This window comes from Myotis myotis, unplaced genomic scaffold (assembly GCF_014108235.1).
Source record: "Myotis myotis isolate mMyoMyo1 unplaced genomic scaffold, mMyoMyo1.p scaffold_m19_p_46, whole genome shotgun sequence".
Lineage (NCBI taxonomy): Eukaryota > Metazoa > Chordata > Mammalia > Chiroptera > Vespertilionidae > Myotis > Myotis myotis.
The window spans coordinates 20,679-36,798 of NW_023416353.1; the positions used below are offsets into that span (position 1 = coordinate 20,679).

At 47.5% G+C, this 16,120-nt stretch overlaps 1 protein-coding gene across 1 annotated transcript in view; it reads right to left on the reverse strand.

The window, feature by feature from the left end:
• FRMD4A (FERM domain containing 4A) overlaps window positions 1–16,120 on the reverse strand; it is a gene marked incomplete at its 3' end in the record, with an annotated part of 458,181 nt that overhangs the window by 14,282 nt on the left and 427,779 nt on the right. The gene's annotated exons all lie outside the window — the stretch shown is intronic.

The window sequence follows — 16,120 nt, forward strand, 5'->3', positions numbered from 1 at the left end:
TTATAAAAAAAAAAAAAGTTCCGTCATTTTGACGTATGTGCTTTATGTTTTTTATTATTTATTTACCACAAGTAAAGGTCAGGACTTGTTATCTTTCTTTTAAATTTCTTTTTTTTAAACATATTTTATTGATTTTTTACAGAGAGGAAGGGAGAGGGATAGGGAGTCAGGAACATCAAGGAGAGAGAAACATCGATCAGCTGCCTCCTGCACACTCCCCACTGGGGATGTGCCCGCAACCAAGGTACATGCCCTTGACCGGAATCGAACCTGGGACCCTTCAGTCCGCAGGCCGATGCTCTATCCACTAAGCCAAGCCAGTTAGGGCTCTTTTAAATTTCTTTCACTGTTTCACTTCATTACTGCTGTGTATGTGCTCCATGTGAGTGATGTAGGTGCTTATGTAGGTGGGTTCTGACTTACGGCGAAATCATATTATGTCGCGCCGTAGGAATGGATCTCTGACGTAACCCGAGGACCTACTGTATTAGGCTTTTATTATATAGGATATTTTATGTTACATATGTAATATGTATTGTAATGTATATTTATTTAAAATATATTAATATCTACTTAAAATGTTTAATATATCATACTTATATTATTATCATAATCAATAGATTACATATTATACAATATCTATTAATATATGTATTTAACATATACTTATACAGTATTTGCTATGGGCCAGGCCCTGCTCCAAGCACTTTACAAATACTAGTCTCCTTAAACCTCATCACAGCCCTAGAAGGTGGTCCCATCACTGTACAGGAAGAAGACAGGGGCCCACAGACTAAACATCTCTGTTTAAGTACTGGGGCGGGGATCTGAATCCTGGCTCCACCCTTGAACACGCTCTGTGATCCCATAATTAAAAATCCAAACAATGAAAGTATCTTTCTGCAAGAAATGTTAAAGCTATGGCCAAAGGGCCTTGGGAATAATGTTTACGAATAAACTGAAAATGCACCTTCCATTTGCCTTTCCAAAGGAAAAGATGAGCCTTTACCTATGAAGGTTTTTAGCATAAGCTCATTCCTAAGCATCTCTTCCAATGTAAAGGAGTTCCCAGAGCTTTAGGCATGAAACCATGTAGATGCCTGCACTGTCCATACCTCATTAGCTTGGGTCCATCCCTGTTGACATGACCACAGCTACCAGGCTCTGTCCGATGGAAACACAGGACTACCCGGGAAGAGTCATTTCTAAATGAGCTCCCAGGTCAGGTATATGCAAATGCATTGCCTTTACTCTATGACAACTACTCCATCCCAAGCTCACTTGCTGGATGTCTCCAAGCTCAGAGCAAAAAAAGATTCCAGAAAAGAAAACGTATGCTTGTTTGTGTATGTACATGTATGTGCATGTATAGCCTTCCTGAGTGTATTTCCTGTTCTGGTGGCTACTCTGTTGCACTTCCCTGTTAGGGCAGTGGATAAGACATGCAAGTCAAAGTCTACTTGACAGTTTTAGAATTACCATATGATCCAGCAATTCTACTTCTGGGTATTTATCCAAGGGAAACAAAAATACCAATTCAAAAAGATACATGCATCCCCATGTTCAATGGCACATTATTCATAATAGCTGAGACATGGAATCAACTTAAGTGTCCATCAGTTGATGAATGGATAAAGAAGAGATGGTGAATATATACAATGGAATATTATTCAGCTACACAAAAGAAGGAAATCCTGCCATTTGCAACAGCATGGGTGGACCTGAGGGTATTATGCTAAGTGAAATAAGTCAGACAAAGATGAATTCCATTATGATCTCACTTATATGTGGAACCTTAAAAAATTTAAAAATAACTCCTAATACAGAGAACAGATCAGTGATTGCTGAGGAGGTAGAAGGCTGAAATGGGTGAAGGTATTAAAAGAAAAAGAGACAGTCTAATTTCTAATTTCTTATTTTGGGCACTGCTCTGTGCTGCACTGTGTCCCCAAAGAAATTCACATGTTATGTTGAGGCCTAACCTCGATGTGATGATCTCTGGAGACTGGGCCATTGGAAGACGATTAGATGAGGGCAGCCCCATGATGGGATTTGTGTCCTTATAAGACGAGACACCAGAGGGCTTGCTTGGGCTTTCTCTCCACCGTGAGAGGGCGCAGTGAGGAGGCACACCAGAAAGAGAGCCCTTCCAGGGTGGATCCTGATCTCCCACTTCCAGCCTCCAGAACTGTGAGAAAATACGTTTCTGTTGTTTAAGCGACCTAGTGTTTTGTCACAGCAGCCCCAGCAGACGAAGACAGGTGCACTCCCTTTGGTTCAACACTGGAGTGTCTAATATGGGCAATGCATGAGCCAGCACTGCAGGTGATATAAAACGAGCAGCATGTAGCTTGCCAGTGAGGACTTATATTTTCCCAGGGGCACAAAGTAAGGGCCGATGTTCCTTTGAAAAAGCCAAAGCAGATGGTTCCCCCTTGCTGCCTGGCTCCTGGGCTCACAGGGTGCCAGCCCCTAGGCCTCAACAACCTCCAGTTTACCAGTGAAACAGCAGGAAAGGACAACGGAGGGTTTGAATTGAGGGCAGAGCTTCCTCCCCCCAGAAGATGTAAATCAACTGGAGAACCCATCCTGATAAATCAAAGCCATCTAATATTCTATACTTGCGCCCACACTAAAATTTGAAAAAGTGAAAAAGCAATCTGTGGCCAACAGGGAATGCAAGGCTCTATGTCAGACCCTCCTTCATAAATAGTGGCAACCTACCACGAGGAATGCAGTGTGGCACGCGTGGCCCATCTCAGAACGTCTCTGATAAATTACAAAGTAGAATCCGAGATGAGGGGGCTCCTGAGGCTTCTAGCTGTGCTTGCTATGAGCTGCTGCCGGCACCACCTCCACCCCCGCAGGCACCTGGCTGCCCAGATACAAAGCATTTAAGGTTGTGACTGAATATAAGGCAGCACTGCTGGCAGATTTTTAAATTGCATAATCTATCTGTCCAAACGATTGCCACCCCTTTCATAATAGCCACAGTGTTTCTACGATGCCTGCTATTTCTTAAAACACTTTTTTATAATCTTTTGGGTTTGCCTTTGAAGCTTGTGTCCCATTTATAAAAGCATCCTCACTATTAATACATTTTCTTGCTCTCAGAATGAACTTGTTTTTCCAATTGGCTAATGCCACTTGAAGTCAAGTGTACTGAATGGGGACAGAGAGGCGGGAGGAGGTGAGCATGCTGAGTCAAACTGGTTTATACAATGAGGTGTGACTATAAAGTAATTATTGTGGGTTCTTGAGGGTCATGGTGAGGTTCCCAGCCCTGACTTAGAAATGACAGAAATAAGATTGCCTTCTCTTTGAGAGGTAAACTTTAAAGCCAACATCTCAATAGAGCTGGTTAGAGAAACATAAATTTACCCAGGAAGAGAAAGAATTATGGTCATGCACCACTTACCAATCAGGATATGTTCTGAGAAATGTGTCCTTAGGTGATGTCACTGTTGTGCAATACTGAGTGGGGCAATACACAAACCTGCACGGTACAGCCTACTACACACCCAGGCTGCACGGCACAGCCTAACGCTCCTAGGCTCCGAGCCTGGACAGCATGTTACTGTACAAAAGAGCATGAGGTTAAATCAAGCACAAGAGAAAATGACGGCAATCAAGAGACAAGGTAAGCATGAGATGTCTGAGGCTGCTGCCAGCACAACATGGCACACTGTGTTACAGAAAACTGTTTTATATATGAGCAGAGAGAGTACACTAACTTAATGATAAAAAGCATAATAAATACATAAACCAGTAACATATTTGTTGTCAAGTATTATATACTGTACATAATTATATATATCAAGTATTATGTTATATATATATAACTGTGTGGATCACACTATTATCTACCTGGAAGAGCAGTGGTTTGCTTACATCAGCATCACCTCAAACATGTGGGTTAAGTGTTGAGACCACTGAGTGGACTATGACATCACTAGGCGATAGGAATTGTTCTGCTCCATTATAATCTTATGGGCCATGTATGTGGTCCATCACTGACGGAAACATTATGTGGAGCATGAGTGTACTCTCAGGGCTAGAACAGATATAACAGGAGTAAATACAGTGATCATTCCATGGAGAGGGCAGGGTGAATGGAAGGTGTATGTGAGGAGGGGCTGGAGAAGCAGTTTGGAGAAGGGAGGGGAGATGTGGTCCTTTTATGTGGTAGCAATGGGGCTACTTTAGCTGATCATATTAAACACTCAAATTACCTATTTAGCTCTCCTTCAAATAGCTTCCAAAGATCTTGCTGAGGCACTGCTGTCTTAGACATGGTGCTGACCATCCTACATGCTTGCGGGACCATCCTATATAATAAAACCCTAATATGCAAATCAACCAAACAGTGGAATGACCAGTCGCTATGATGCACATTGACTACCAGGGGGCAGATGCTCAATGCAGAAGCTGGCCCCTGGTGGTCAATGCACTCCCACAGGGGGAGCGTCGCTCAGCCGCAGTGATGAAGGCAGGAGCCTCTCCCACCTCTGCCTCAACACTAAGGACCCCTCAGGGCATGTCCGACTGCGGGAAGCGGGCCTAAGCCAGCAGGCGGACATCCCCCAAGGGGTCCTGGACTGTGATAGGGTGCAGGCCAGGCTGAGGGAATGCCTCCTCCAGTGCACGAATGTAGTGCACCAGGCCTCTAGTCTGAAATAAGAGGCTGTCATTCCTTTGCCAATGAAGACTCCCACCTGGAGCTGTCAGGGGCTGGGTCACAGCAAAGCCAGGATTCCCAACGAAATCAAGCTGGTGTCAGAGATCGCCATTAACCCTCTGCCATGCTGCCTCTGCTTCCTGGGTGAGCGGTCAAGGATCATGGGCTGAACTTGGGGGGGGGTAGGGCGGGGTATGTCTGGATGAGGCTTACAACACTCAGTGAACCCAGTACACTGGCATTCAGACATCAGCACTGACAGTTTAGAGTGTGGTAGTGATTTATATGTAATCAGTACTTTGAACTTGGTTAATGTGAGTCTTCCCTGAGCCTACAGAGCTAAAAGTCTGATTCAGCACCTTGAGGAAGTCACCAGAGTAATGCAGCCACCTAGGAGCCTCTTGGAGATGGACTTTTGGTCTTTCCATGGTGACCTAACCCTATGATTTAGCCTGTTGACACAAAACTCTTTGTATTGGGATTTCTACAGTGAACAAATGAATTTTTCTTGGCGACTCATAAACTGAAGGCAACCAAAAGGATTTGAGCAACAGCATCATCGCCAGAATAAACATGATCTCACTCTTTTCAATGACTGCATCCATTTGGATGCCTATTGTTACTTAAAAAATGTTTTAAGTTAGTCCCATTGAAGGGATTGATAACAGATCCTGGAAGATGTGGATGTTACAACTCTCAAATTTTAAGTCCCTTTGAAAGCCATACCCTATACAATTACTGCATCATGTTGTACACCTGAAGCTAATATAATGTTACATATCAATTATACCTCAATAATAATAATTTAAGAAGCCACCCTCTGTCTTTCCCTCCATCAGTGACAGCACTCCCACAAAACGGATGGACGTGTAATGTAAGTGAGAAATAAACCTTGTAAAACTGCTGAGATATTTGGGGTTATCTGTCATCAACAACACAACCTAGCTCATCCTGACTGATCAGGCATAAAACCTTTTACTTCTCTGTACAGTTGGTTTAAGGCATCAGCCCTGTGATTTCCTGAGCTTGCAAACTCAGGAAACTCAAGGTAAGACAATACCCTACCTTGACGCGATGATGATTAATGTAGTACATTGTTCCAAACTTTCCTTAAACTAATTTAGAGAAATTGCTGGGTAAGCAGAAAGCTTTATGCTCTTATGTACTTTGAAGGGATGTTTACAGAATCCTGCTGATTATAATTCGACAATTACTTGCACTATAAACATCTGTGGAGTTTGCAAGGATCCGGCTGGGAGTGAGGCCAGGGAGGCAGTAGCCCAGTCAAGTTCTACAGGACAAACTGGGCAGGGCCTCAACATGGGCCTGAGCAAGACAACCCTGGGCACTTGGGGTTAGAAGCAGCCTGTGTGCGTCACTGATGATGCAGGCCCTATGAGGTCACTACATGGTGGGACAAAAGTAGGTTTACAGTTGTGAGTATGTGAGTTTATTTCTGTGTTATTATTTATTAATTATTGCATCATTTCCAAGAACTGTAACCTACTTTTGCCCCACCCTGTACATTTAAGACTGACTTTCTCTCAGCCTGTAATTAACTTTATTCCCTCAATAGCGTCTGGGAGGAGGGCGGAATAACTCCTCGTCATCACTGGTCCGACTCTGCCACCCAAATCCGAGTCCCCGAGGGCTCTGGACTTTTCCAGCGGGAAACCATGCACAGATCAGCACACACGGGGCTCTGGAAAACAGGCCTGCCTACTTCTCCGCCTCCTTCTGAGACAGGATCAGACAGTAATGACAAAAGAACACTTCACAGAGCGCAGGACCCTGCAGTGCTCCAGGCACACACCCGGACCACAAGCCTTTAAGCTGATCTCTGTGAGCTGTTTGGACAAAGTCTGGGGACAGAAATCTAATGAGGTAGCACCCTGGCACCCCTCAGTCCTCCACAGAATATTTGTACCATCCCGCACCCATTAAACCACCACTTTGAACTTCACATGGTCACCTCCCAGACAGAGACTCTCAGACAAACTTTATCACCTCTCTGGGCCTCAGTGCTCTCGCCTGTGAAATGATGGACTAGGTTGATGGAATGGATTCCTGCCCCAAAATATTATTCTTTATGTTATTATTAAATGTAGCTTCTTCCTTCCCTAAAAGCTGTCCAGCCTTCTCAAGGGTCTGTTTACCCACTTGAAAAAGCTTTATGACCATTCCGGATCCGACCTTGATCTCTTAAATCAGTAAGTTAACATATTCCACCTTTCTTATATCATCTCAGGCAGGTCACTTAACTTCTCGGTGCCTCCGTTTTCTCAGCTGCAAAAAGATGATGCTTATACCATCCAGGCTGTTCTGAGGATTAAGTGAGTCAATATCGATGTGCATTAAGGTGCAAAGGACAGTGCCTGGCACAGAGGGAGTGCTCTATGAATCCATTATGAATTACGATAATAAGCTTGTAAATGGTATCAAATGCCAGCCTGATATTTAAGACTACCCTGAATATGGGCCCAATTTGCCTAGCCAATCTACATTCTGCCTAATTACCTACCAAATCACTCATTTGTGTGCAATCTATTAGCATTGGACTAAAGAAAACAAACACCAATCTCATTTTTATTTCCATATCCTTGTTCGCTCCATCCTCTCTCCTCCCCCTTCCCATTTACATTTTATCTTGCTCAAGGCCACTTCTTCCAGGAAGCCTTCCATGACCCTCCCACCTCCAAATGGTGTCTTTCTCCTCTGAATTCCTCTAACATTTACCACATATATGTACCTTATTCACCCTTGGCGTGCATGCTGTTGTGCTGAGATAAATTTAATTGAAAAAATGTTTAATTGTGGTAAAATAAACATAGCCAAAAATTGACAATCCTAACCATTAAGTATATAGTGTAGTACTGTTAAGTCTTTTTGCATTGTTGTGCAACTCACCTCTAAAATTTTTTATCTTGTAAGACAGATCCCTGTCCCCATTAAACAACAACTTCCCACTCCCCCTCCCACCAGTCCCTAATAACCATTCTACTTTCTCTATGAATTTGATTACTTTAGATATGTCAGATGAATGGAATCTTAAAATATTTATCCTTTTATGAATGGCTTACTTCACTTAGCATATGTCCTCAAGGTTCATTTATGTTGTAGCAGGTATTTGCATTTCCTTCCTTTTGAAGGGTGACTAATATTCTGTGGTATGATGAGAACACATTTTGTTTATCCCGTCATCTGTCACTAGACACTAAGGTTGCTTCCCTGTTTTGGCTACTGTCAATAATGCTATCAACACAGTGAGTGGATTTTGTGTGACATGACTTGTTACACCTTGTAGTTGGCCACTGGTGGCCTCCAAAATGATATGCCCACATTCTAGTCCCTGGAACCTGTGAATATTACCTAACTTTACAAAGGCTGGGATTAAGATTCCTGAGAAGAGGACCTTATCCTGGATTATCCAGGTGGGCCCTGAATGCAACTGGGTGGGGAGAGACAGTGGCTATTTTGACAAAGAGACACATAAGAGAAGGCCATGTGAAGACAGAGGCAGAGTTGGGAGTGATAAAGCCACTGTCAAGCAAGGCTGGAAGCCAGGAGCAGCTAGAAGAGGTGAGGATCGGATTTTGCCCTCCAGCCTCCAGCATGGCTCTGCTGACAGCCTGCTTTAGATGTCTGCCTTCCAGAGCTGGGAAAGATCCCTTTTCTGTTATGTTAAGCCACCAAGTTGGTGATGATTTGTTACAGCAGCCACAGAAAACTCATACACACCCTCGGACTGAAACCCCAAAGATTTCTTAGCCCCATAGCACAGCAGTTCTCAACCTGTGGGTCGCGACCCCTTTGGCGGTCAAACAACCCTTTCACAGGGGTCGCCTAAGACCATCCTGCATATCAGATATTTACATTACAATTCATAACAGTAGCAACATTACAGTTATGAAGTAGCAACGAAAATAATTTTATGGTTGGGTCACAACATGAGGAACTGTATTTAAAGGGCCAGAAGGTTGAGAACCACTGCCATAGCGCTTGGCACAGACTTCTTAATCACGGGGAATTCAGTATTTGTTGGTTTTTGAGCTGTGAGTAAGTTTGGATCTCAGTTGAAAGCCCGTTACTAATACTTGAATTCTGTCTTTAGGCCACAGTGATGTGGACAAGGAAGTCACATGCAGGTGGACAGCTTTGTCTCAGAGCTGACCGGGGCAGTCTATGGCACAGTGGGTTTTGCCTGGGTGAATTCTCCCCGCAAGCCCCTTTCTGTCACCCACCATTCCCTTGGGCATCTCCTAGATTCTAAATCAATGGACCTGTCACTCCTGAACTGACCATATTAAAACATTTAAAACATTGAATATTTCCCATCTCAGCTTTCAGAAACCTCTGAAGACTGACCCTGTCACCTCTCCCTCCTCCCCAAGGCTGTTTTGCACACTTGGCTTTGCACACAGTGACCTCTGGGCTGGCAGGTGACAGCTCCAGGGCTGGGCCACATCCACCTACCCTGATGGCACTGCTGGGCCCTGGACCCATGGAAGGTGATTCCCTGCCCTGTAAAAGTCGCTGCAACCATGGAGCAGGCAGGAACAGTCGGTTGGGTGCTGAGCATGGCCAGCCTGCCCTTCCTTTCCAACTTCCCTGAAAACCTGAAGGGAGGGGAAGGGTGGCTCTGCATAAATGATGCAGGAGCAGAGATGCCTCTTTGAAGCCCTGCCCGTTATTATCTTTCCTGGAGCAGCTGAAGCCTGGCCCCTGCCCTCCCCCTGGGGACAGGGTAAAAAGCAGACAATGCTCATTGCCTGTGCAGTATCCCTGGGGAGGGGGCACCAGTGATGGACAGAAAGCATGAGGTCATTCTGCACACAAGGGTCTGGCTATTCTCTCACCCCGCTCTCCCGCCCCCCCCCCCCCCCCCGCCATCCCTCCCTGATGCTCAGGCTGATTAGCTGAGAGGCTGCTCCCTTCCTGCCTCTCTGGGCAGCTCCTGGCCTCTGGGAGGCTACTTCCTTTAGGCAGGCAGATGTGCAGGACCACGGGGCCTGTGCTCTTCTGGGGAGGTTGGGGAGGTTGGGGAGGTTGGGGAGGCGGGGCGGGTCCTACGCTGCATGGGTCCTGCCACCGGGTGCATCTCTCTATCTTGGAGGTCCCCATCAACCTGAACCCCAACATATGAGACGAATGCTTTATCTCCACCCAGCTTAGGAGTGACCAGCAGCAGACTGTCTCAGCAAGGCTGGTCTAAACACGGTCAATACTAAAGTTCTGCTTACTGGGTTCGGCCTGGATTCCAGTGCTGCCCTAGGTGCTTTCCAGGAACTGATGGGGTCAATCCTCACCCAAGAAGTAGATGCCAGGATTACCCCATTTGACAGAGAAGAAGCAGAAGCAAGAGAGAAGTAACTTGCCCAAGGCACGCAGCTGCCAACTGGAAGACCTTAACCCCACAGTAGGGCGGGGGGAGGTCACCCATGGATGCTGGATTATGTGAAGAGCCGGACAGACCAGCTACCCAAATCACTTCACTTCCAGCGGAGGAAACTAAGTCTCAGGGGTCTGAGCCTGTCCAGGGACCAGGGAGGTCAGCTCAGCTGCCAGCACAGGTGGGACCAGGACCCAAGTGCCTGCCCAGCCTTCCTGCTATTCCACTGAAGTGGGGACTGAGCAGGACACACCAGGAAAGGCTGCAAAGCTCTGAAGCAGGAAGAGAGAAAAAAAAAACAAATAAAACCAAAGTGCATCAGTGACATGGGGTCCTTGCAGGCAAAAAACAGTCAGTGGCACACCCTCGATGAAGGTCTAGTTTTCCTGGCCCCTCTAGCTGCCTCAGCCCCCTCCCGCCAGCACAGTCATCGTGTAGAGGCCGCAACCCACCCTGCCCCCCCCCCCCCCCCACACACACACACTCCTCCTCCGCTGGTTCTGGGCTGCAAGCTTCCCTTATACCACCTCATTTAACTGTCAAAGCAGCTCTGCAACATTTACTGACAGAGACCCTGGGGCTTAGAAATGTTAGTGCTCAAGGTCATAATCCCCCCAAGGACACCGAGGGGCTTGAGTCTGGGGCCGCCTCCAAAGCTTTGGTTTTATGCACTGGGGTACAGATCCAGCAAGGAACACACAGCCCAAGCAGGGGGGGGGGAGTGGGGGGAGGGGGTCCTGCAGCTGCCTTTCCTAAATGTGATAAAATATTGCCAGACAGTAAGTTCCCAGTGGGCAGGAAGGTTTTAGCAATGCTGTAGCCCACACCCTAGCACAGTGCCTGCCACACTGTAGACCCTGAATAAAGGCTGTGTGTTGGTACAGTGGGATAGACCAAAGGCCATTGTTTGATCCGTGCACCGGCCTGGCAGGGAAGCCGGCACAGGAGAGGGTGGCACCTGCACTCTCCAGGCTGATTTGAAGCACAGAACTGCCAGACAGAGGCAGCGGTGCCACAGGGAGCTGGATGGGACCAGATGCCATATGCTCAGAGCGAGCGGCCAGGTCTCAAACCCATCATGTGCCTCCTGGCGCCCAAGAAGGAGGCCGTGATGCAAACTTAGGCAGCGTTATCTGTAAACCCAGGAAAGGAGATGCGGGGTCCCCATCCCTAACCCTGTCTCAGTGTGCCTCTTCCTCCTAACCAGCCTCCTGACGCCACCTCCAGTCACAGTCGGCTCCTTTAGTCATTTTCTGCCAGCTGCTCCCCATTCTCTCTGCTTTCATTTAGCTCTGCCCTTAACCCAGGATGGGGGCTCCTAGGAAACAACCTTTTGGTTTCCCAGTTGTCTCCCCTCACCCCACTCGCCCTTTATACTATTCTTTAGGCTAGTTTATTCCCTGGTTCTTGCCCTCTTATTTACACATTGTTTCTTTCTCATTTTGCTAAGATACACGCTGTCTTGGGTTCAGAGAAGTTGGGTTACTATCAGCCTGGGAAGCCAGTCTCCTCCACACATTTGAATGATGCCCGACGGGAAGGCTCTGACAGGCGTACATAATTATTGCTCCTCCAGAAATGCAAAGTACCTCTGCCAGCCCGCTGGGGAGCCCCTGTATTCAGGACCCGCCCCTCGGGACTCTGGGCAGCGGGCAGGTGTTCATTAGGGAGCGCCTGCTGATTAGCATAGAAATCCCCTCTCCAGCCTGGCCTGCTCGGGGCAATGTCATAAGGACAGCGCATCCATGCGGCCCCCTCGCAGCGTCTCTGCATTAATGACATGATAGCTGTGTCAGTGAGGCGAAAACACAAAAGACACACAGGACCCAATGTGCCTCTCCCATGCAGAGCGGCAGGTCTGCAGCCCGAATTCAGAGATGTTTCTAGTAAATATGGGGATGCAAAGGTTCCTGGGATGCAAGCTGCATCTTTCAGTCATGTCTACCATGTCCTTTCTTTTTTCCTTTAAAAAGAACCCTGCTCTGCACACCCTGCTATGACCCTACCTTGTCCTACAGTGCGTAATAACTGACTATTCTGGATGTAAACTGTCTGTATATTTACGAGGTGAAGTGAGTTCTCCAGGGCCGAACTGGCAGCCTGGCTACCTTTCCAGGGGGGCCAATTTGAACTCGAGGTCTTCATGACATTGCATACGGTAGCACTCTATTCGATGTGTAAAGTGGTCAGCATTGCCGAAACTGGTTTGGCTCAGTGCATAGAGCGTCGACCTGCGGACTGAAAGGTCCCAGGTTCGATTCCAGTCAAGGGCATGTACCTGGGTTGCGGGCACATCTTCAGTAGGAGATGTGCAGGAGGCAGCTGATCGATGTTTCTCTCTCATCGATGTTTCTAACTCTCTATCTCTCTCCCTTCCTCTCTGTAAAAAATCAATAAAATATATTTTAAAAAAGTGGTCAGCATTTCTTTTCACTTTGAAACAGCAGAAGGATAATATCTGCCTCACAGGGTTGTTGCATGGATTCCAAAAATGATCATTTATAAAGTACCTGGTACAAGGAAGGTGCTCAGTAAAAGCAGGTTCCCTTTTCCTTCAATCGGTAACTGAATCCCCATAGAAATTACTTATCCCCTCATCACGTGACAAGGACCTACTCTGATCAGAACCTAAATCCTCTTTTGAGTGAACTATCCTTTACCTCAGGAAGCATGAGTAATGCGTCACCGCACAGTAAGGAGAACAGAAAGCAGACACTTCCCTCGGAACGGAACATACTGAGGCAGACTCACCCCGAGTGGCACACCTTCCCCGCTCCCAGTGTCCCACACACACTGGGAGTAATTTACCTTCTCACCACCAGTCCCTGCCTCCTGCTTCTTTGGGGTTAAAATGGCCTTTACTGGCTAAAGAAAGAAGAGAAAGAAGTCTCCCGCTTCAGTGATACGTGGAGACACGGCACTGGCTTTCCCATGTTTGTCAGCATTTTAACTTGGAAGTTCCCCACATCTCCTCCCTGTGGGTCCCTTCCCCATGGCTCTTGCAAATTGCTGGCAGGTACTTGCTGGAGAGATGCACCATGCTCCGCCGGGTGATGTCATCTTCAATATAATTAAAAAGGCACCGTCACTGGGAGGGGGATGAAAACACGCACAGGTACTGGTTTCCCAGGAGGGGAAGGAGAGAAGATTAACTCATGGCTGCAAAATATTTATTCCTGAAGAGCAGTTTCATTAAAGTCAGACAAGCAACAATGCCAAAGGCAGGGCAGCCCCTCCCTTTTCCGTGCTAATTAAGTGGATGCGAGCAGATGTTGTGCCGCGGGGGTCCAAAGAGAAATGGTGAGCTTATAATATCCTCATTTTCAGATCAAAAATACTATTTTACTACTTACCTGCAGCCTCCAGCCCCCACTTCCAGAAGGTTTGGAGGAGGCTTACACCATTTTAAATGGTATGAAACAGGGATGAAGAGCATAAATGAGACAGAGCCCACTGAAGACAATCAGGTTACGGGATAGACTGATGCTGCCAATGGCAGAGTTTGCTAGCGTGCACAGGCAGACAGACGGAGGAACAGGCTGGGCTTTCACACACACACACACACACACAAACACACACACACACACACACACAGCCTTTTCCTGGAAGGGCACCCAAGAAGGAATGTGTGGTGTGCTTCCACAGTAAGGGACAGGAGACAGCCTATCAACTATCCCCGGGAACAAGGGAAATGCAGCTCGCAGGCACTGTCTGAGGTCAGCCCCAGCGGCGCCCGGTACACAAGCTCCGTGCACCCCTCCTCACAAGGCAGATGGTAAAGCGGTCTCCTGAACTCTGACAGGATATTGTGCGAGAGACCCTATGTTAGATATTTATGTAAGTGAATCCGGCCAGGAATTTTGGAGGCAATATTTTATTAGGTTTTTAACACATGCTAAAGGCGGCCATTAGGCAGCTTGGCATTGATATTCTGTCTTGGTTCTGAAGCCAAGTCACATAAGGAATATGAAGTCAGCCCCAATTCAGCCAAAACAAAACAGCCCTCTGTGGCCTGGTAAGACGAGAAGAAGGAATCACATGCAAAAAATCACATTCAAGAAAGCGAAAGCAGGTGACCTGGGCCAAGGACTATTGGATCTGAGTGGAATGGATCAGAGGTGTGGCACAGTCAGCCAGGAGGCAGGGAGTGGCCTGGACCCTCATTTCCTCCTGGGTAGGTCTGCAAGTCCCCCCTTGGAGACGGGCGGGCAGGGGGCAGCCTGCACACATGCTCAAGGGTGGGTGAGACAGCAGGAGGGAGAAGGGGGTGGGTCCCTCTGCTCCGACTTGCTTCTTGAGGAGCCCTGCTCTTTACTGGGGCTCCACCACTGCATGTCTGCTCCCATCACCACCATGCCCCTCTCTCTCTACTGCCCAAACTACCTCTTATTCAAAAGTCTATGAGGTAAGCGTCTGCAGGGAGAGCTGTCTGATCTCACACCCTCTCTCCGGCTTCCACCCTGGCCGACCTAGCGGCTGGATGGCTGACTCCCCGCTCAGAGAGGACCGTCAGCCTTTCCTGATGCACTCGGCCCACAGCAGTTTCATCTTAGTCACAGTCTATTTCTTTCCAAGAATGACCCTGTCTTGGGAGCAGAAATGGTGTCCTATATATCTTTGTTTCCACAAAGCCTGGCCCAAATATTCATGGTTAAACGACTGCATGATGGGTAGGTGGGTGGGTGGATGGATAGATGGATGGAGGGATGGATGGATGAAGAGGTAAAGATAGGATTTGAGCAAGAGAAGCCTTCACACTGATAAAAACCAGTGTCCCCTGAGTTCCATTTGCAGGTCAAGGCCCTTCTCAATCTTCACACGGGCCTTGGGGGAGTTCATCTCTTCTCCTGGTTCTAACTCCACCAAATTACAATGCCTCCCAAAGCCGGCAGAGACTTCTTCCTCAGGAAGCACAGGCAGGCATCTTCAACTGCTGGGATCCCTGTCTGTTCACCAGGACTCTCCTGGAAAAGGGCCACTTTGGGGCCAATGCTTCTCTCCGTGGATTCCCCAGTGAACACCAACCACCCTTAATAAGTGGAGCTGAGGAAGTGGGGAGGGGGGTCTGTCAGTGGGAATAAAGAAAAGCCAGGAGGAAGGTGCACATCCCCGTCTGTGCTCTTGTCCCCTGCCTGTCTCTTTGTGTCAAAACAGTTTCATCAAAATACAACAGGGGCCTGGCAGGGCCATCTGCAACATTAGCTGGAAGGCTTTCAGTGAGAAGATCCACCCCCTGACCCCTCCTGTCCCATGTTACCGCCCAGCGATGGTCCATGGGGGGTCAGACCGTGAACTTCCCCATCCTGCCCTCGCTCACTCTCTTTAAGGCCTTACATTTGCCTTTCCAGAGTCGCAGCAATACTCTTTACTTTCATAATAGTGTGTCAATCTGCAGAGAGAGAAATCACCACAGGCTGTGACCCCGTGGCAGCAAGTGTCACTGGTTGCTAGGCAGACTGACCTCTGGGCAGGAAGCTGTGACTCCTCACCCCCCTTTCCTTCACTTCCACAAGGAAGGGTCAGCCTTCAGCCCAGGTCGCAAGCATAAAAGAGATTCTGTTGTCTGTGCTGCTGCCTTTCAAAACCTCTCTGAAAGGCTCCTATCAAAGAAGTCAGGGATTCGAGACAGCACCAGCATCAGAATGAGACAGTGAAGAAATAATGAAAATATGACATCTCTTCCTCCCAGAGCTTCTCCAAACTCATGGTGCAGGAGAGAGAACCCTGGGCCAAGATCGGAGATGCAGGTGCTGTCCTGACGTGCTGGCCCCAGCGTTCTGTGGTACCAGGAACAGAAAGGCTGTAATACACAGTCAACTTCTAACTGCTTCATTTTGCCTAGTCCCACCCCTGCAGAACCAGCACGAAGCTGCATTGAACCCCAGCACTGCTGACTAACACTTTATAAGAGGCTGAAAGGGAAGCTTGATCCTGTAAGTTCATGTTCGGGGGGGGGGGGGGGGAGTGAGGAGGGGGGATATACATAAACACATGTCCACTTAGTACTGTAACTTCTAATTTTTAAAATTATTCCTGACTTACATCTTTGCACA